Source organism: Numida meleagris, chromosome 2 (genome assembly GCF_002078875.1).
Source record: "Numida meleagris isolate 19003 breed g44 Domestic line chromosome 2, NumMel1.0, whole genome shotgun sequence".
Lineage (NCBI taxonomy): Eukaryota > Metazoa > Chordata > Aves > Galliformes > Numididae > Numida > Numida meleagris.
The window spans coordinates 47,164,864-47,186,063 of NC_034410.1; the positions used below are offsets into that span (position 1 = coordinate 47,164,864).

Consider the following 21,200-nt stretch of genomic DNA (forward strand, 5'->3'; position numbering starts at 1 on the left):
GCTTGAGATGGTAGACAACTGATGGCCCATAAGTGTAGCTGGACATAATGGTGTAGTTCACACACGGATTGGATGAGGTAGTGAGCACTCAAAATTTACAGATGCCATTTCATGCCCATTCCTCAGTGGAATGGATTGAGGTGACTGACAGACTGATAAAATGGCAATAGATCATAGCACTGGTGATCTGCAGCGTGTGTGTGCATGACTCTATAGGGATGGGTAAGCAAAGCAAGCTAGTATTGTTGCTGGTGGCCCACTGGTATACGTGTGTGTGGGAGTACTTGACCACGGGGAAGCTTTCGTAGACTCTGTGAGTGATGGCCACCACTGCAGATCTGCACCTGGGGCACTGCTTGGAGGAACAATGCAGCTAGCTGGAGGAGATACTAGTGAGCAGCAGAAGTGTCCCAGTGATTGTGGCCTCTGGGAGCCTGGGTGGTGTCTATGCTCAGAAGAAACTGAGATGTAGTGGATACAGTAGTAGGTACAGGAACACTGGGGCTGACAGTCTTCAAGTGATATTTTTTTTTTTTTGAGAGTAGAATCAGGGAAGTGACTGATTATTAAAAAAGAATAAAGTCTATCACAGTCAAAGAACAGGGCATATGTATAATTGCAAAAACATTTCAGTTCTTAACAGATACAACTGCAGTGTCAAGACTGGATAGTATCGACACAAGTATGTAATTAGCATTATTGCAATTCAGGCATATGAATTACTGGTGAATGAATTAGATGAGTGTGAAAAATGCATCGTAAAAGAAAGTTAGGTATTAGGGGCACTGTTCAGGAAAGATTAGGAAAGCTGAAGGTATCAGTGATTCTGTGTTTGTGATATGACGAAATGAAAAAACAAATAAGGGTAACACTGGTCAAGAAGACCCACTTTGCATTAAATTTTTATGACAAGGATGACTAGAATAAAAATCTACTGGTGTAGTGCTGGGAATCCGATAGATCCCCAGACTTAAATTTAGAAAAGCATAGATTTCTGTAATTTAATTTGAGCTGAAAAGTCAAGGTAGGGGAATACGGTAGCTAGGATTAGTAGGATCTAGGTATTCAAGGCCAGGCTGGATGTGGCACTGGGCAGCCTGGTCTAGTGGTTGGCGAGACCCTGCCCCTGGCAGGGTGGTTGAAACTAGATGATTTTTAAGGTCCTTTTCAACCCAGGCCATTCTGTGATTCCTGTGTCCTTTAACTGGCAGATTTCTTCCACAAGGAGGCACTGGTCTGATAGGAGTCAGTGGTACTGCAAACTCATTCATGTTCAGCAGCAAGGAGGTTGCCAGAGAACTGATCATCAAAACTGAACCACCTCCTTGGACTGGCTGAATGCCGTACAAATTCCTTTAAATCAAATGGCAGATAAAGAAAAGTAAAAACTTTGTGAGATGATGGGTAATTATGAGTGGAGTAAGGAGGACTACTGGCTTCCGCTGAACTGCGGAGGAGTTTTGAAACTGTTGAGAGCAAAAGTGCAGAACCTCTCTCGACTTTGAATGAAGACTTCGAATCTCTTTATAGTGAGATGCTGCAGAGACAACTGGAACATGAAATGTCATGTCTAGAAGAGGGGATTTTATCATGCTTTGAGAGAATTTATTAGTTTAGATGGATAAGATAGGGAGGGATACAGAAGCTAGATAAAGAAGAGGTAGCAGGAAGTTTTGTTGATGGGGATTTCTGGGCTGGAGACATGTTTTGAAATACAGCCTTGAGGAAAAAAATCATATTGAACAGTTCATGATCTTGCATAAAAATCAGCATCTTTAATGACGGATTAACATGGGCAGTCAGAGCATGATGAGGGTAACATCCCTTTCTCTTTGTCTTTTCCACTGTTAGGTTTTATGTTGCAGTTAGAGTTGTTCTCACCAGAACATGACTGTGGCCATGCTCCAGATTGCCAAAGATATTTGCTCCTAACATGAGATTATGATCATCACAACATCAAAAAATTGGTGCTGCCCTTCAATAAGGACAGGTCTAATGAAAATGGGATGAAACACAGCAATGCAAAGGGTTGAATGAAAAAGTCTGTGGTTAATTTCAAGAATTGCTCTTATAAGCCAAAAACATATCACTTGGAAACAGCAAAGTATGCGGAATTTATTAGATGATCGGAGGTTCATGAGGAGTCACAGGTGTGAAGTAACAATAAAAAAAAAGTATGTGTGATCTCGATATCTTAAGACACTGCAGATGAGGTACTGGCAGAAGGGAAGAAATTATTAACACCACTATTCAGGCTGTTAATGTACAATGAATGACATATACAGTTTCACTTACCCATTTTCACCATAGGTGATCTCAAAACTGGAATGAGCACAGAGGAAAAGAAACTTGGATGATTAGGAGAATTTTGAGAACTATCCATGGGAGGCTTAAGAAACTTAAATCATCTAATAAGATGGTGGTTGAGAAATGACATAGTTGTTGCCTGTGAATATGTCAAGGGAATAAACTCCGGCTGGGAAAATAGCTCTTTAGTATAAAGAACTGCCGTGGTTTTATGATTTCTCTTATCGGTGTTCCACATCATAACACCATGTAGTGCACTGGGAGTTAAAGAGTAAATGGTCCAGTTCTGTAGATTGTCGATAGTTCTGGGTATACCTTTCTCAGAAGAGAACTATGTATCCCAGAAGATTTCATTGTTCCTTTTCTGTTTTCTGTTCAGAGGGAAAGATAAAACTGTTTGCAGGTCACGAGACTGCCCTTCTTTTTCTGCTTATCTCTGTGGTGTGTACTCCCTAGCCATCTCACCTTCAGCATTGGAGTAAGGCCTTCTGTTTTTTGACACTCTCATTTTATTTGATTTATTAGCTTTAATTCCAATTATATTGTGTTATATTGTGTTATCTCACATTCTGCTATCATATTTAGTAAATTAGTTCTCTCCCTTAGCTCGTTGCTGCTGTTTTGTTTTTAGGCCCGTCTCCCTTCCTTTTCCCCCTCTTCTCCCCTCCCCCTCTCCCGGGGTGTGGGTCCCTATCCCCCATTAGTCACGGAACCAGGCTTAACTGGGCCGGAACCTTGACAAGAACAAAACTGGCATCAAGAAGAATGGATATAAGCTCCAAGATATAAATCTGGGCCAGGGGATTATTCCTAACTACAAAGTGGTATCATCCCAAGAAGAGTGATAGGTATGAAAGTTGCAGGTAAGTATAACATGGCTCTGGAGAAATCTTGTAACGGGGCAGAAGACCCTTTCAGTTCTCCATTCTGGTGTCCTCTTACTGCTTGCACAGTTTGCAGTTTTTGAGAAATCATACCAGTTACACCATATCCCACTGTTATGTCACAGTGCACAAGAGAGAGCTGAAGTTTAATTATCAGTCTTGGAATCTGTCCTCAGTACCAGAAGTCATACTTGCTCGTGTGAAAAGTCCAATTAGAATCTTGAAGACATTCAGTGAACTGTATTTTATTTTACACATCTTCCAAAAGGTTAATAATAATTGCTTTGGGGTCTTCAGGGATCTCTCATTTCTTGTGCTATTGTTACAGTCAAAAGAAGATTTTGGACTGGCTCTGGATAGAAAAAAAATACTAGATCGCAGCAGTTTAGGTTGGATTGTGTCTGGATGGATGTGTGTGTGTGTGTGTGTGCACGTGCGTGCGTGCCTGATGAAGCCTATTATTAAGAATAATGAGAATGGCCGATATTATACTTTTAAACAGTTTATTTTGTTTCTAGATAAATGCAGCTCTGAGTGTCTCGGAAGTTTTGCCTACTAAAATGGCGGTAGACAAATCAGTTCCTGTGTGCAGTAGATTTGACTCTAACTCACCTGCTATCCTTATTTATCTAAGTACAAAGCCACCTAAAAATACCTGATGCATGGTTATTAATATCAGTATGGCATTACTCTTTAGCTTCCTATCACTTAAAACACTGAAAAGCCTTTTAACAAAATTTTAACAAAACTTGAAATATGTTCCCTAAACTATTCAGAGTTAGAGCTCTTAGCAGAAGGTAAACCTCCTAAAATGAGTTTTTAAACTCTGGAAGCAGGAGTGTCCAGTGAATTGCCTACACAGTTAGGCTGCTCATAAGCTACAGACGCAATTGCTGTCACAATCCTGCCACTGTGTGCCTGTGATTGTACAGGAGACCTCTTCTGCAGCCACTGGCATGTTGGCTTGGAGGCTACTGAGGTGATGGAGTCCTACATCTCAGACGCAAATAAGAAAAGACACAGATAAGGAAAGACAAAGAAATGTAAAAGACAAGAAGGATGTAAAAATGCTATAATGAACTCGTGTGTCTTGAGAAAACCTCTAATCTAATGAGAATGGATTTTGTTTGAGAGATTGTAGTAGTACAATTAATTATTCATGGCAGCGACATCATTAGGATTTCATTTTATTTAAAGGCCTCTAAGTGACTTGGAAAATTTTGTTAAGCTGAAGAGAAGCTTTAGGAGAGAGACAGAGGAAAGCTTTTCATTTTATTTGCTTTGTCTAGTATTTTCAAGAGTTATTAGATGTATAAACAGAAACTGCAGTTGAGACCTAAAATTTCTGTGTTAACTGTGGGCATATATTTAAACGCATAAATACAAAATCTAGGCCAAAATAGAATCTAGATGGCTTTTTGTGGAACCAGCTAGACACCATTTAAGTGACCACCTAGGTGAAGAGTTGCAGTATTTCAGCACTGCATATTAACACCAACCAGTAATCAGTGGCTCCTTGTCTGAGTTTCCAAGCCTCAAATCCTAATGTCTCCCATAGAGGAATATGGGACTATATAGCTTTTCTTCTTGGCCTGCAGTAGCATAAGTATGGGCACAACCTGAGAAGTGTGGGGCTGTTCCCCTAAAACTGAAAAGGCTTTAGCTGAGGTGCATCCAGAACAAAGTTAGCTGTCTTTGCCTTGCTGCAGTATAAAGTAAGGACAGAAGTGTTCCTAGACACCAGCAGTAGATAGACATTTCCTTTACATACAGTAGCTCAAGCTCTTTGCATTTGACCAAACCCCTAAAGGTACTGCCCATACTGACAGAAAACCTGCAAAAGACAACCTGTGTCTGACAGGAGGGGTTGTGTGCCCACAGGGAACAGCGCCCTGTCACCTGAAACCATGTACCCTGCAAGGCACAGCTGATAGCAACACGGCAAAGATTAGCCTTCTCTGCTCCCCTGGTAAATCTATGTCTGATTCACAGACTATACAGCTAACACTTGAGTGCTGCTGAGTTATATATTTATATATATTTAACACATGGATTCTAGCCTGGGAACTGTCCAGGCCTCTGAGTGTTTAAAAGTCTGGTTTTCTTTTCCTTTTGTAATGTTTATTTGTTCCTTTCCTTGTAATTCTCCCTGTTAACTCACGGACATCATTCAGGGACAGATTTAAATCGAAGCAGACAGACTCCAGTTCTGCTCTGTCCCCTGAACAGTGGAGATTTGTTTTAAAGCGCTGCTGGGAGAGCACTTGGTATGACTGGAATGCTCATGGCTTTATTTTTCATTTCATATCACGTGCAGAGTAACCCAGCTAACTCGAGATGGCTGTTCACATGGTCGTGGTGGTACCATCTCTGCTGTGGCTGAGGGCTATGTAGATTATTTACAACGGCTTGCTGGAGATGTTCACAAACAATGGACTGGCCACTGGGAGGAAAATGGGAGATGAAGCTCATATGAACCTAGATTTGAGGCCTTGAGAATTACATTGGGCAATGGCTCTTAAAAATGAAAGAAATGTGTCTAAGTACTGATTTGGATCCAGTTTCAGGCTTGGCCTGAAACTGAGAAACAATTGCTCTCTCTTTGATGTTTGGAAGGGTTTGTTTCACAATGTTTATATCTAGTTGACACTGGGAGGGAAAATTCCTATTGAAATTTTCTAATTAAGAAGACATTTCAATAAGGCAATTGCCATTTGTCCTACAATCCCCCAAGCCTTGCCTTACGCAAAAATCAACAGCAGCTCCAAGTTGCCATGCTCTTTCTCACCTGGAAACTATGCTGGGCCACCACAAGGTTTTGCTGGCATGATGGGTATCACCTTGTTGCATCCTGAATCAGAAGAAAATAAATGCAGTTGTATCTCATTTGCCAAAGCTGTAACTTGCCAGGGGCATCTCCTGAGTGGTATCATAGGCATCTTGCTGTAGTTGCAGCCCAGCCATGTATTTTTTATCGTGCTCATTGGATAAGGGCAAGAGGTGGATGTGTCTGTTCCTTCTGGTCACGGGCACAAGACTGCTTATTCTTCTCCAGCTGCAGCCAGAGATGACTGGAAATACGTCTTCTCACAGTGTCTCATCTTAATCAGACTGAATAGGTAACTGTTTGGAGTTGAGAAGTCTCTCCCTTCATTCTCTGTGGCCCTTCTCATAGTGCTCACCTAGGAAAACTTCTGGGCTTACAGTCTCCCCAGACTTCTAATAGGTGGAATGTGGCTGCAGTCTTATTGTTTATTTAGGTTTCGAGAAGAAGGAAAAAAATCTATCCAAATAATAAACCCTTTTTCTCCCAATGACTTTTTGATGACATTATTTTGGTGGCTAGACACTTGATTTTACAATATGTAAATATTCATTTGTTTTCCCATATGAGGAGAAAATTCAAGTCAAATAAATTTGAGTCAATTTAGTACATCCATTTATCGTCATTTTCAAAAATCCTTATTATTTTTGCAGCTAAGTAATGTGTTTGACTAACCATTCTTTTTTTCCTGTGAATGACCTTGGATAAACACAATAATTAAAAAAAACATAGGTGAAAACTAATGTCTCAGTACAGTGATCCTAGCACAAAAGTGTTCTTTTATCATTCATGGTCTGTCATAGCAAATGTAAAGCTTAATCCTGTACATGAAAAGTAACTGAATGAGTCTTAATTCAGGAAGATGGTTTTCCTTTAGTACTGGTTCACCCAAATTTGACTGACTCTTCCTGGGAATGTAATGGCGCTATTCTAGCTGTTGAAGAGAGGTGTTGTTTTTCTAATCATCCATTATTAAATCTCAATCATCCAGACCCTTTCTGAGAAACCCTTCTGGGGATTTCCTTTAGCTCTGACCCAATTTTGACCCAAGTGTATTTGTTGCTTTACACAGATCCAAATTCTACCACTGGGTATGCAAAGGTCTGTGTTTATGGGCTCAGCAGTCTACTTCAGAGAAGCTTGCACACTTTGATCCTGTTGACTTCAGTGAGAATGAGCATTTCCTTTGGTGTAGGCTTAGCAGTTTTCCTCATTTGGGATGGATTTTGATATGTCCCCACCTTGGAGTATTTCACAAAACTGTAGGGCTGAAAGGAACCTCTGAAGATCATTGAGTCCAACTCCCCTGCTAAAGCAGGTTCCCTACAGCAGGTCGCACAGGCAGACGTCCAGATAGGTCTTGAATATCTCCAGAGAAGGAGACTCCACAGGTGAGTGGGAAACTGATGGGTTCTGACAGAGGCTGCTGAGAGAGGGGTAAATACTTTCCTGAAACAGAAAGGTGTAAAAGCAACATGCAGCTAGCAACTTTGAGGCTGGGCAGGGAACTGCGCAGTGCAAAGAACTAAGGCAGCAATCCTAAGCTTGAACTTGCCTTGTTAAGGCTTCTCTCATGCACCTGGGCATCTAGCTCCCATCACACCAGGATGCCTTGCGGAGCTAGAAGATGCTGTAAGCAATTAGACTGAACAGAACCAACATGGAAAGGGAGAGCAGGTAAAGCCATGTTGTAGGTTGTTCCATTTGGTTCAGCAGAACAGGCTACTAAAATGTGCCTTTAGCAAGCTCTGTTTGGGCTGCTCCCTCCCCTGAGAGCTGCGTGATGCTCCCTTGCTCCTTCCCCTCAGTTCTTGCAGGCATGGACTTACCCCCTGAGCTGACTGGTGTTAGTTTGACATCACACCCTGGCAGTGATAAGCATGTGCCTGCTTTCTTTTTGAGCTGGAGGCTGTTTAAACACATCCGTGAGACGCTGTGTACTGGGGAGCAAGAATAATAAACTTTTGGAAGCTGTAGGCTCCTGGCTGGTGCCAGGAGAATGAGTGATGAAGGATTTTGCCTGCAGATCCCAGCGCTAGCGGGGCCTCTCGCTTTGGTCCAGTGAGTCTGCGTGTATGGGTGTTGGGTATGATGGCAGCACTTCATATATTATAGGCAATGACTTGTTCTGCTTCTCCCATCATATGTCCCAGAACACCAGGAGCAGAAATCTTCCCTATTTGAAGAAGAGAAGAAAAAAATTGTGTGTGTGTAGATTTAATGAAATTACAAGTTCTGCTCTTCTTCCTTCAGCCCATACTTTGTTTGCTTCACTCTGTTAACAGAAGGGAGAACTAAGAACAATGCAACTTGGTGACTGATTCTCAGAAAGTATAAATGTAGGCCTCCCTAGTGTATATTGCTTACAGTTCTTCTAATGCTTTACTAAACAGATAGGTACTGAAGTTGTATGGTACATCCTAATGTTATTCTCCTAGTTTAGCATGTACAGCTGGCTGGATTGCTGTATAGTTCATATTGTTAGCAGCTAAATGGATAGTGGAGAGGAGTAATCGTCCCTCTTGGAGCCTGCTCATATCCTAGTTGAATCGCTAAGCTGGGCCTCAAAACTTCATAGAAATTGGAAGTTGAGACTCATCTGTAATGTTCTCATAACGGCTGCTGTATTTCAAGTACTCTGTAGCTGTATTTGGACTGTAAACCTGTAAACCCAAGTACGTGCAGAAGTTAGGTCTGATCTCAGTGAAGACTGAAATCCTGTTACTGCACTGAATTTTGTATTAGAGTACCTCTGCACTGAGCTGCAATTGTAGTAGTAACTGCAGTATGGGCATGACACAATTAGACATTACTGAATATCCCACTAGGCACCTAATACTCTACAAATTCTGTATTTAAGTCATCTGGGTGCTTTCTGTGTTACAGCCGTGGTTCTTTGAAGTCCCCCCAAAGCCTTCCAAGGCTGTAAGTCTTCAAACTCAGTGTGTGCTCTGCATCTAAAATGAAAAGGCCGTAAATCACAGAATGGCTGAGGTGTGGAGGGCCTTCTGGGTCTTTCTGGACTAATCCCTGCTCAAGCAGGACTACCCACAGCAGAGCGCCAAGGGCCACATCCAGATGCTTCTGGAGATCTCCAAGGAAGAGACCCTGCAGTCTCTGGGCAGCCTGTGCCAGTGCTCTGGTACCTACACAGCGCTGAAGTGCTTCCTGATGTTCAGAGGGAACCTCCAGTGCTCGTTTGTACCTGTTGCCTCTTGTCCTTGCACTGGGCACCACTGGAAAGGGCCTGTCTCTGTTCTCTTTGCAGCCTCCTGTCAGATATTAGTATTCATTGATGAGAACCCCCTGAGCCTCCTCTGCTCCAGGCTGAACAGGCCCAGCTCTCTCAGCCTCTTCTCATAGCAGAGGTACTTCAGGCCCTTGATCATCCTGCTGACCTTCTTTTGGACTCTCTTTGGTATGTCCGTATCTCTCTTGTACTGGGGGGCCCAGAACTGGACCCAGCACTCCATACGTGGCCTTGGTAATGCTGAGGTGAGGGGAAGAATCACCCCCTCGATCTGCTGGTGGTACTTTGCCTAATGCAGCCAAGAGTCTTTTTAGAAGGGCACACTGCTGACTGATGCTGAGCTGGGTGTTCACTGGGACTGCTGGGTCCCCTTCTGCAGAGCTGCTTTGCTGGTGGTTGGCCCTCAGTATAGGAGGGTTGGGTATTTTGGGGTGCCTTCTGCATTTCTAGTATTTTTTTCCCCAGTAATTGGGGCTTGTGCAAAAATACTCTGTATGCGAAGGCAGAACATTAAATGCATGTCTTGCTTCTCTAACTCTGTGTCAGCGATCGTACAGTGAGTGAGAATATCTGGCTATCTGTGGCTGTGTGACACCAAGGACGAATGAGTCTCTGCATTGCAATGCCACGGAGGTACCAGATGTTGCAACATGGGCAATCTTACCTGGGCACTGTTTTTGGTTTTGATGTAAGGGCACTAAACCAGATCTCTTTGAATGTGGCTTATATCTGTCCAAAATCTGGTGCCCATTTTGTAAATTCAGCATGAACTTGAGTATGTGTGTTTCACAGAACTCCTATCCAGAAGGATAGCTGCTTAGATGGATTTGAGTTTTGTGTCCAGACAAAAGTAAGTAAATGCACGTACACTTCATCAGATCTGAATTTCTCTGTTAAAATAGGAGGCTTTTTTTTTTTTTTGAAATGCCACTAAATTACTCTTCTTCTTTAACTTCTGTTAACAGAAGCAATTAAAATATACTCAGTGCATTTATGTGTTATTCCTTTATTTATTAAGTATTTAATAACTACTTCTGGCTAAATTCCTCTACACAGCTTATACTCTAAACAGCTAAAAGTTTAGTCCTTAAAAATAATCTTCCCTCTTGGAGCCAAATGCTTTCCTTTCAACACTGTTTCCTTCATACCAGGACGAGGGTGGGATTCCCAGCCTCGGGCTGATCTGCAGCTCTAGACTGAAACTAAATACAAAGGCCTGGGACCAAGCCCCATCATCTACAGAAGTTGAGCAAGAGGAAATGTTTCTTGTGTTAGCTCAGCTTGTGGCCACACTGGGAGAATTTGTTTTCACACCAAACAGTTGGCTGTTTGGGGAGAGGAGAATGAGGGACTGACCTCAGAGAAAAGATCTTACCTTAGCAACAACTCTTTCCAGAGACATGCTGTTACTTTTCAGTAGTGGTGTGTGTGGAGCACTTGCATAAAAACTTCTCTAATAGTGCACTTCTGTGTAGCAGTGTTGGAGTTGAGGAGGCTTGCTTACATTTGCTTCTCATTGTCTTTAAGCCAGTAGACCAGTAAGGCAGGACTTGTGTTGCGTGATTCTTGCCTGGCTCTTATTCCCAGGGCTTAAATTTTGATGGTTTGGTGACAGCGGTTGGGTGGCTTGCATTATGAAGCCCAAAGCTATTTGCAGAGTGTTGCTCAGCTTGTACTTCTGTTTCAGGTTGACCTCATATTTAAACATATTTAAAATGTTAAATGTTTAAAATGATATATCAAATTTTTAACCTGTTTCCCCAGCGTGGCTCCGTGGTATCTTGCCAGAAACAGCCTTGGTTTGGTTTCTGACCTCCCGTTATGCAGGGAAACTGAGAGCCCTCTGGAGTGCTGGAGCTTGGTCTGGCACAAGCTGAAGTGCTGAGCCCATCTTGGTGTGCGGTAACAAGGCTGCTGCTCGGGGCTTGTAAATCACCACTGGTCAGGGACAAAAGGTGAATGCTCTTGTCATCATTGTGGCAAAGATTGAGAGTGAAGTTTTGCGTCTCCCTCCTGAGTGATGAGAGAGAACATCACAGAGATGTTTGGTTTACTTCTGTGTATGTGTGTTTGCTGATTATGCATGCCTGTGAATTTGCTGAGCATGTTCTTTAGCCTTTATTTCCTGAACAATATTGTAATTATGCCAGATAGACAGCAATGATTTGTGCAACTTCATACCCTTCATTTGGAGCAGCAGCAATTCCTGATTACTCATGTTCCAGGCAAAGCATTGGAATAAGAGAAGTAGCTCCTGCAGATGAACAGGGCATTTGCTAATACATGGCCCTGCGATAATAAATGTAATAGTATGATTGGAGAAAGAGACAAAATATTTTAATTACAGTGCATGACACCTCCCTTAAACTCCTGCAGTTCTTTGTCTGTATTTGTTGTTGTTTCTGCTTTTGTTTTTCCCCACCTTTTCACGTGGTAAAAACATTAGAACTGCATTAGAAGACAAGGTATACAGTAAGTAGAGACTCTGCTTTTCAAACTACCTCAGAATTATCCCCTCCTTTTTAGAAGGCAGATCAGAGAGGAGCTGTTGGGTCTAATTCTGGCAAATAATTTCCAGTATCTACTTCCCACTGTTTAGTGACAGTTTTAGATTCTTGTTGATGTCTGATGGACAGCATAACCACTCCCAAACTCTAGACAGTATCCTTAAAGAAAAAAACAGTGCTGTCTTATAGAAGCTACTCTAGCTTGAACATTGTTCTTGAGTTCTGCAATACTGAACCACAGCTCAAGCCTAAGGTCCTTGCCTTCAGCAAAATGATATGAAAGAAAAGTGTACATAGTCAGGAGTAACCAGGAGCAGGGTGTATGAAAGCTGGCAAATAACTCATGCTATTTCATGCTATTTCTTGCAGGCAGCTAAAATGTTCTGCAGTCTTTGTTTGGGGAACACACTGCACTGAAAAGCAAAGCAAAGGACCACTCAAGGAAATCTATGCCAAGTGATTTTTAACTAGACTTACCATCAGCAAACTTCGTTAGGGCTTTGCCATAGCAAATAGCAATTCTATTATATAGAAGTAGCACAACAAACTAGGCACCCCCTGCAAGTACGCTGGAATGTTTTCAGGATCGTTCGGAGAGTAGCTCTTGACTATCTCAGTGGAAGTACATGTACACATGTTGGCTGCACCAAGCAGTAGGTATGTGTGGAGCAGTTCACAGCCCCTTGCTGTTACAGCAAGACAGGCTAGTGAGACGCCTGGGAGCTGCTGAATCTTCTGTGCTGCCCACTCGCAGTACTCACTGTGAAATGGGAACTGTGGCGCTGCAGAACAGTGTAAGGGTGGTTTATTCCTGGCAAGAACTCTGTCTTCCAGCTTCTTCTGAGTAGCTGGAGGTGAGAGACTTGTACAGATAGAAGACCTTGTCCCAGTGCATTCTGCTAAACTTACATAGGTAGGGTAAAATGGCTCCACATAGCAGGGTGCTGGGCTGATGGTGGGCATTTCTGGCATAAGCCATTCCAGGTGGTGACTAGCTAATGTTCTTTCCATCATGTGGGCAGAGACTTGCTAAGTCGAACCCCCTGTCATGCAAAGAAATAATAGTGTGTCCAACCCACAGGAAAGTCGGTTATGACTAGGTCCTCTTTTTCTTTGGGTTTCAAGTTATTACCAGATAAACTTCATAGTCAACAGCTGATTTACCTTCATTGACCCTTAGTGAATGCAGTGGTCAAAAGCATGATCAGTTGAAAAAACACATACTTAATCTGACCCTTCCTTCCAAACATGTGGTTTTGATGTGCAACTGTAAATGAATACCTGGTGGACTCTAGTTCAAAAATGGAAATTTGTGCTAATCTCATGGTAAGCTTTCAGAGAGATCAGTGAAATTGAGTTAAACCTTGCTTTTTGCTGGGTCTCCTAGAAATAAGTTGAATGTTTGGTATAGCTAAGCAGCATGGACACTGAACTTTAAATCTCTAGCTAAATCTTCAGGGAAAGGCTATATTATAGTAATAGAACAGGTTGCTTGTGCTAGCCATGAAATAGTCCAGCTGTTTAGGCTGGAATATTTAATTTGACATAAGCAATCCAGATTTGGGCTGGATGATGATTTTTGTGGAACCTCTATAGGAGTTAATTTTCTCCCTAGCAAAATGCAGTGTAGGCTTAAGTCTTGCTGCAGCACACCATAGTAGATCCCTGGGAGAGCGGGTGCTTTTGTAAAAACACAACAGTCGTCTTAGGGATGTGTAGAAAGAGTCTATATTTAAGCCAACGCTTAACTGGAGTAGCCCTTCCTTAGGCTTTTGGGGCACCTAAGTACCTACTGCATCCCACAGGCTAGATAGCTTTGAAGTCTAGCCTAGAGTATCCTGACAAATGCCTTAGGTAAGAGAAGCCAGTGGTGGCACTGCACTGTTCATTTTCTGTGCATTTCTAAACTTAACCAAATAAACTTCAACCTAGATAGATCATCGGTTCAGTGGCTTACAGCAAAATGTAATAAACGGAATAACTGTAGGCTTTAATAGAATCTCATGCAATTGTATTACCACTCAATTACTTTTTTGACCTCTTTAGAGCCATACTTCCCTTAAAAATGCACATGGTCTGCAGTTCTGACTGTCCTCTCAGCATCTTCTATGCTGAGCAAATTGATAGAAAAACTCAAGTATTTCTTTGTGCTTCTGGCTCCTGTCTTTAGGAGCCTGGCCATGTGCAAGGCATGGTGTGTGCTAGAGGAAGAGTTCCTCTAACTGATGACTACCAGGGCTTGCTCAGTTTCTCAAATGCTAGAGAACTGAAGACAGATGTTTATTTTCCTGAAATCAGTAAGCAAATAAGGTAATTATCCTACTGTCAGTGGCTGAGCTTTTTGAAGTCAGTAAACTATTCCTCTTGTTAAATAAAGGCTAACGGTCTAATCTCATCACCTCATTCAATAGCAAATCTATTCAACTGCTGTGCAGGTACCTTCACTGACTTTAAACAAGTGTGAGGGGATGTTATTTGGCTCTGATTTAGGAAATGACTTCATCATCTTCCTAGTTGTTTTCTTTCATGAAAATGTTTTGCATGAGTTGATGCTTCGAAAAGAAAGACATTAAAACAGCAACTGATGCTGGAGAATCTGGAAAGGGCATTGAAGACATGGGCTTTAGTCTCTAAGTGGTATGAAATATGTTGTAGGGTTTTTGTTAGCCTGCATAGTATGCAGCACCATCTATATTTCAAGTCCTTGTATACTACTGATTGGAATACAGTCTCATATTTTGTGCAATTGAGCAATGGGACATAAAGAGCAAATGCAGGCATTTTATATGGACTAAAAAAAATCCTGGGCATCTTGTTTTAGCATCGCAAAAGTTAAAGTTTCATACAAGAGCTTAAAGGTGTGTAGGATCTGAGCTGAAGTGCTAGATATCCAGAAATTAGGCTGAACTTGCTGTACAATTGAAGCAGAAAGACAGGGAACAAACTCAGCAGCTCAGTGGATCAAATATGAAAAAAAAAAAAAAAAAAAAAAGCTGAAGCAGTAGAAGCCACACAGAAAAGTCTAGAAAACTGAGAATTGCAATGTAGCCCAAGAGTTGCTATATCTCAGGTAGCGCTGGTAATAAAAACTTGTCTCTAAATGCCAAGCCTCAGAATGCTCTAGGTACTTCCAAAATTGTAATGAAGTGGGATTTTTTTTAGATTAAGAAGTGAATATTTAAATAGTCCAATGTTGTCTTGTAGAGCATAATGCTTTTTTTTTTAATGTGTGGGTTGTGATACTTCTTTTCACCTTCCAGTAGAGAATTCAAGTGCTTTGAAGAAGTCCGTTAAACACCATTACTGTCTCTGAAGCTACCCAGCTAAGAATTGATACTCAAAATCAGAAAGGATGTGCAGAGAGACCTGTGCTGATTCTGGATGTACTACCCAACACACAAGCTGTCTGGCAGGAGGTTTCAGGTTGGTGTTTTTAGGAGTGGCTCAAGTCAATCTGGTTACTGTGATATATAGCCTGTGGTGATGTCTGTCAGAAAGCTCCTGGCAGAAAGAGACCTCTGTGGGAGAGGTGAGACCACTGGTACTACAAGTCTCAATGTCTGCTGATGTGATTTTCTTCAGTGTGGCCACAGAGCAGAAAGCATAGGGTTAATGCAAAGCAGTAAGTATCTTAATGAATGTTTTCTAGTTCATTTAACTGCTCATGTGAAATATCTTAGGACTCTCAGTTTCATAAAGGTTACTGCTACCTTTTCAGGCTTTTATTTTTAGTGTTCTTTCAATTACAGATAGAAGAGATGAGCTACTGTGCCAGGATTGAGTGAGGTTTCTCCATCTGTATATGAAGGGAGGGACAATGATGGATTTGTTTCTTCTAGCTTAGTGTTGTTGTGATTAAGGTTCTGAAGGCACGAGTAAGGCATGAGCTGTGAACATCCCTTCCAGGTTCAGCACTTTCCCTAAGGAATAATAATAGAAAGGACGAGATATGGATGTCTAAATGCTTTGAGTCTTTGAAGACCATGTGCCCCAAAAGTTGCTCATTTTTCCCAGCTATGAGAGTTAGTCTCTTCCAATATAGTGGAGAAAGAAAGAGATTTAAAAAGAAAACAGCAGGGATGATTGCAGTGAAGGAGAAATATTGAATGTAGTTTGGAACTGGGGGAATCTTTGTTTTGCAGATTATTTCCTGGCTTCCAGCCTGATCCAAGAAACCACTTCTATCAAGGGAATGAAAGATTAAAGCCAGAAATTAAATTGCTTAAGAAAAAAGATTTACTGCCCATGAAGTTCATCGGAATCCAAAATAAGATCTGTTCTGTAATGTATGCTACATCTCAACCACGTTGAAAACTATTGCAGAGAAAAAGAAATCCTTGCATCTCCAAGAGCAGGATTCTAGTTATACCACAAGAAAGCGATTTCTCAATACCACTGGAATGTGGTTTCTAGTACAGAATTTCTGCTTACAATATTCTCCCATCATCTGTTGAATTTAAAGAATGAAATTAAAGGAGAAAATATTTTGGTATTATAGATCAAATAAATTAAGTCCCAGTTAAATTAATAGCTTGTTGAGTTATCCATAAGACATTTTATTTTTCTTTGTGTCTCATTCATACAAAGTAGTATAAATGTTGCTCTTCTGGCTATTAGCCTGTGATGCAACACATACTATGTTTTTGTAGGGCAGTGCCAAAAAGATAGTTCTTCTAGAGCAAAATAATGCAGCCAAGAGACTTTAGAAATGCCAATCCAGTGTTTTCTAAGCTGTGTTCTTATTACTGTGACTGTTATGAAAAAGAAAGGAGGGGAAAAAAAAGAAGGGGAAACAAAACCGCATAACTGGTGTGGTTTTTGCCTTTGAGGATAAAACAAACAAACAAAAATAAACCAAACAAACTAAAAACCCATCTCACAGTGTAGTAATTGTACGTGTTAGGACTTTGTACTTTGAGAGAAGACGTTACCTTGCTATGCAATATTAGCCTAACAGAGTAAGGACTTTCCTTCCCCAAAGCCCAGCAACAGGCAATGGAGTAAAAATCCTGATCTGTTCTGTGGATTACTAATATATCTTTGTGTTACCAAAGAAAATAGAGCCTCTGGCAGAAAATGTAATCTGTCAAAAACCTTTTGGAGGAGTAGAGGGCTCAGATGGAAGCTGGGAAGGAAAACTGAGAGATAGAGAAGCAATGTGGGTGTCTCTGTTGCTCAGTAGCTTGAAGGTCAATTTTGCACTGAAAAGCAAGGCTCTGGACTTGCAGTCCTCAGATTTACTGCATCTGCCTGAAGGAACAGGGGAAGAGTCTGTGCTTGGAGGTATTCCTGCTCCCGTGCCAATGGTTTGATCCTACCAGAGAAAGGGGTCAAAAGCTGAGAATATCATACTAAGGGAATTTCTGCACTTCAGAGCGTAGTCTACTACTCTTGCGATAATACAATCACAAGCATCTGTTTGGTTACAGCTTTTACTGGAAGTGGGCAAACTGGCAGAAAAACCTTAAGGTGGGCAAATTGGCAGAAAAACATTAAGGTGGTGCCAAGCCGACGCATCTGGTTTGCTTCCACATGTCCAAACAACAGTAATACCTATAAAGCTATCTACAGACATGTAAAATACAAAAATATATTAAGTGGTATACATGTTAAAGTTGTTGCCGAGAAATAATGACAGTAATTATTTTCACTGGCTCTTTCTTTTCTTTGGCATGCCCTCGTCTGTGAGCCTGGAGACAAGTGAGACCTGGAAAACGTGTTGGAAATTGGATTTCAGATTAACCACCTTCTCAGCAGTCCTTTGGCAACAGGTTGGCTCCAATAACTGATGTAAGTTGTGGTTTTGGTATGGACCTCATGAGTCAGGAGCTGCAGAAGTTACCTTCCTGAAATTAACTTCAGAGTAAGACTTCCCTGGATGGGACGATGGAGAATTATGATTCTATTTAAAATCAAGAATGGAAGATTAATATTGACAAATACAACTACCAGTTGAATCTGTTTCAGTATTCACTGGCACAAGTGGCTGCTCTCTCTCCTTTCCCGACTCAGCTAGACAAATTCACTTGTAACTAACGGATTGGTGGCTGAAAAAAATCTACTCATCTCCGCAGTTTTGGTTTCAGGAAGACTCACACTGAAAAGAGGATAATATCTGGGTTGCATTCCATGGGTATCCTCACATATTCTGAGCACAGAAGAGCAGTAGTATGTAGGAAAAACTGGTGTCTAAGGGTTTGAGGACTTCTCATTAGTGCTTTGTAAGATATTACTTAGCATTTTGTGGCAATTTTTTTCTTTCTTTTTTTTTTTTTTTTTAAGGATGTTGTGATTTAACAAGAGAACTTGCCTCATTTTAGAATAGTATTAAGCTCTTATCACTTGACTTTATGCCTACATGTAGATTTTGGGCATTTAAATTAAAGGATCAGACTGCTGAGGTGATGTTTTCCTGCATCCTGTTAGCCCCTTCACCAAGAGTAAGGTGATATCTGAAGAATCCTTCTAAAGTTGTAATGAAAACTCATGTAACTGCAAGGTTTTTTCTTCTGTGCCTTCTAAATCACTTAGCTTTTTACATAGCAGAGGAGTAGCAGGGGTCCCCTGCTGTGTATGGCATGTGTGTGGTGATGCTGATTTCAGTGGCATTTGTGGTAAAATGTGAGAAGGGACTATGATTTTAAAAACAGTAGCAAAGGGCATATCAAAATGCCTCTGTGCAAGGCACGTGCAAAGCTGTCTTGGGTGTGGTAACAAGGTCTCCACTTGGAGCACGCTGCTCCCTGCTGCCCTGCAGTCTGTCTGTGCCAGGAAAAATGTGACTTCTTGACTTGTGCAAGTAAAGTAGCTTCCTGGCCCCTCCTCCCTGCCTATAAACATTTATTCCCCAGTAAGTGTAACCTTGGCCTTAGTGCTGTTGAGTGAAAGCATTCTTGTGCTCTTGAAAGCAGTTGGCATTCTCTAAAAAATTCCCATTGGATCCATAGGCACTGCGGGGGTAGTACTCTCAGCTTGTAATAATACACCTTTCCTGGCATAATGAATAAGATCCTTGAATTAACAAGAGGAAAAACATTAGTTCCAAGCAGGTTGTGAGCCAGGAGGAAGGCTGAGCCAAGCGTGCTGATGATGGTGATGTAGTCACCATCGCCGTGTCTGATGACAGAGTTGCAAGGATATACAGCTGAGATCAGTGATAGGCTGAGGATGAAGCTCCTCTGTGAGATGCTGCTCTGCAATGGGGAAACCCCTTTTAAATTGCCTGTCTTGTTTAAAAAAAAAGAAAAAAAGAAGACAACATGACAATGAGATAAACGCATAGCGTTTAGTCTGGTTAAGACTCCTCCCACCAACGATGTACTTACCGTATTTTGATTGATGAAATACTTCTCAGTTAGTCAGTTAAAAGGTTCTTATCTGTTTTTTTTCCATTTGACCGACCCACGGAGATCTAGGACGTTTGGTGCTATGTTTGGGAAATGTTTGCCTCAGCTAACAAGAAGCTGGTACTTGATTTCTGTCCTGCCACTGGTGTCATCACATCACCAGGGTTTCCCACTGTCCATCCTGCTGCTGAAATAAGTGAAAAAAAAAACAAAAACAAATCAGGGTCTACCCTTGGGCATAGTATATCAAAGTGATTAGTTTTTGTGCAGGAGGAAGTCAAGGCTATTAAAATGTCAGAATTTACAAGGAATGGAAATCCTGAGTGATCTGTGGCAGATTCTTGGGGCGCAGTAATACCACAGAGGCCCTAAAGCAGGTGAGAGCCAGCTACATGCAAACACCTCCCTTTGGAGGGACCATCTCTTTCTGAAACCTGTGCAGATGGAGGGTTGTGAGGCTTTCCCACAGACTTCAGACCTCCTTTTACTTGAGGCTGGGGGATGCGGGGGATGCAAAGGGGACTATCGTAGTTCTTGGTCATCTTTAAAGTCATGATTTGCAATTATCAGCAATCTCCTCTGGAAAGGTTTAGGAGTGGTGCTGACCACTGCTGTGAAAAATGCCTGTGACGACTGTCCAGCTGTACTGCAGCACCTGCAGAATGCAGCAGAGACTGGGGAGCAGTTTGGACAGTCTGAGGCATGAAGAAAAAATATTCTAAGAGCAGATAAAATTGAGGGGCGTGACTTTCCAGCCCTGTATGTTTTTACTAATACCTGTGCAGTGTGTGTATGTTTAAAAAAAAAACAACAAAATAAAACAACAACAAAAAACCCCCAACAAAAATAGTGTGGTATATCTTACTTTGCAAAGATTGTGTTGATTAAACAATGGTGAAAGCAAAAAGGAAATGGGCCTTGCATAGGAAATAGAGCAAAGTGAAGGAAACTCTTTATGATTACTTTTTTTAATGAAACCTAACCATAGCATTGTGAGGTTTAATATATATCTTACTTGCTAACAGTGCTCACTTGCTATCTATGATACTGCTTGTAGCTTAAGTGTAGCCCATCAGGTGCATTTGCAACTTGCACCCTTTCAGTGAGGAACAGTGAGAGGACAATTTAAACAAGAAGTCTTTCTGCTCTTTCAGTACATGTTCCCTGGCAACCAGTGGCCACCCCAAAATGGACGTCATTTTCACCATCAGTGGTGGTAGCTGGGAAGCTGTCACAAATCTGAATACAATAAGGAAAACTGGAGAAGTGTCTGCTTTGCAGAAGGAATGATTTTGTTCACAAAAGTCAACACTGCCTTAAGAGTGAACTAAAAGGAGCTACCCTCTGGGCTGTACTGTGTTAATCTCTTACATTCACAGAATCATAGAATTATAGAACTGTAGATTCACAGAATCACAGAATAGCTTGGTTTGGAAGGGACCTCAAGGACCATCAAGTTCCAGCCCTTCTGCCACAGGCAGGGTTGTCAACTGCTATATCAAGAACTAGATCAGGTTTCCCAGGGCCCCATCCAATCTGGTCTTGAACTCCTCTAGGGATGGGGCATCCACAACCTCTCTGGGCAACCCGCTCCAGCACCTCACCACCCTCTCAGTGAAAAGCTTCCCCTGACATCTAATATAAATCTTACCTCCCTTCGTTTAAAACTATTCCCCTTGTCCTTTTAATATCTACTCTAGTAAAAAGTTGATTTTCTTCCTGTTTATAATCTCCCTTTAAATTTTGGAAGGCCCCAAAACTGGACACAATACTCCAGATGGGACCTCAAGAGGGCAGAGCAGAGAGGGACAATCACTTCCCTCGCCCTGCTGGCCACCCCTCTTTTGATGCAGCCCAGGATACCATTGGCCTTCTGGGCTGCAAGCATGCACTGCTGAAATTTTCATCTATCAGGATCCCTAAGTCCTTCCCCAAAGGGCTGCTCTCAAGGAGTTCTTCTCCCAGTCTGTATACTTATCTGGAATTACCCTGACCCAAGTGCAATACCTTGCACTTGGCCTTGTTGTACCTCATTATGTTCATATGGGCCCACCGTTCATGTTTATCCAGGTCCCTCTAGAT

The 21,200-nt window shown here is 41.7% G+C and overlaps 1 long non-coding RNA gene across 1 annotated transcript; it reads left to right on the plus strand.

The window, feature by feature from the left end:
* LOC110394984 lies at nucleotides 2,960-19,934 on the plus strand. The gene is made up of 3 exons (XR_002436084.1): nucleotides 2,960-3,170; nucleotides 15,033-15,195; nucleotides 15,915-19,934. It is a non-coding gene; the product is annotated as an uncharacterized LOC110394984 (long non-coding RNA).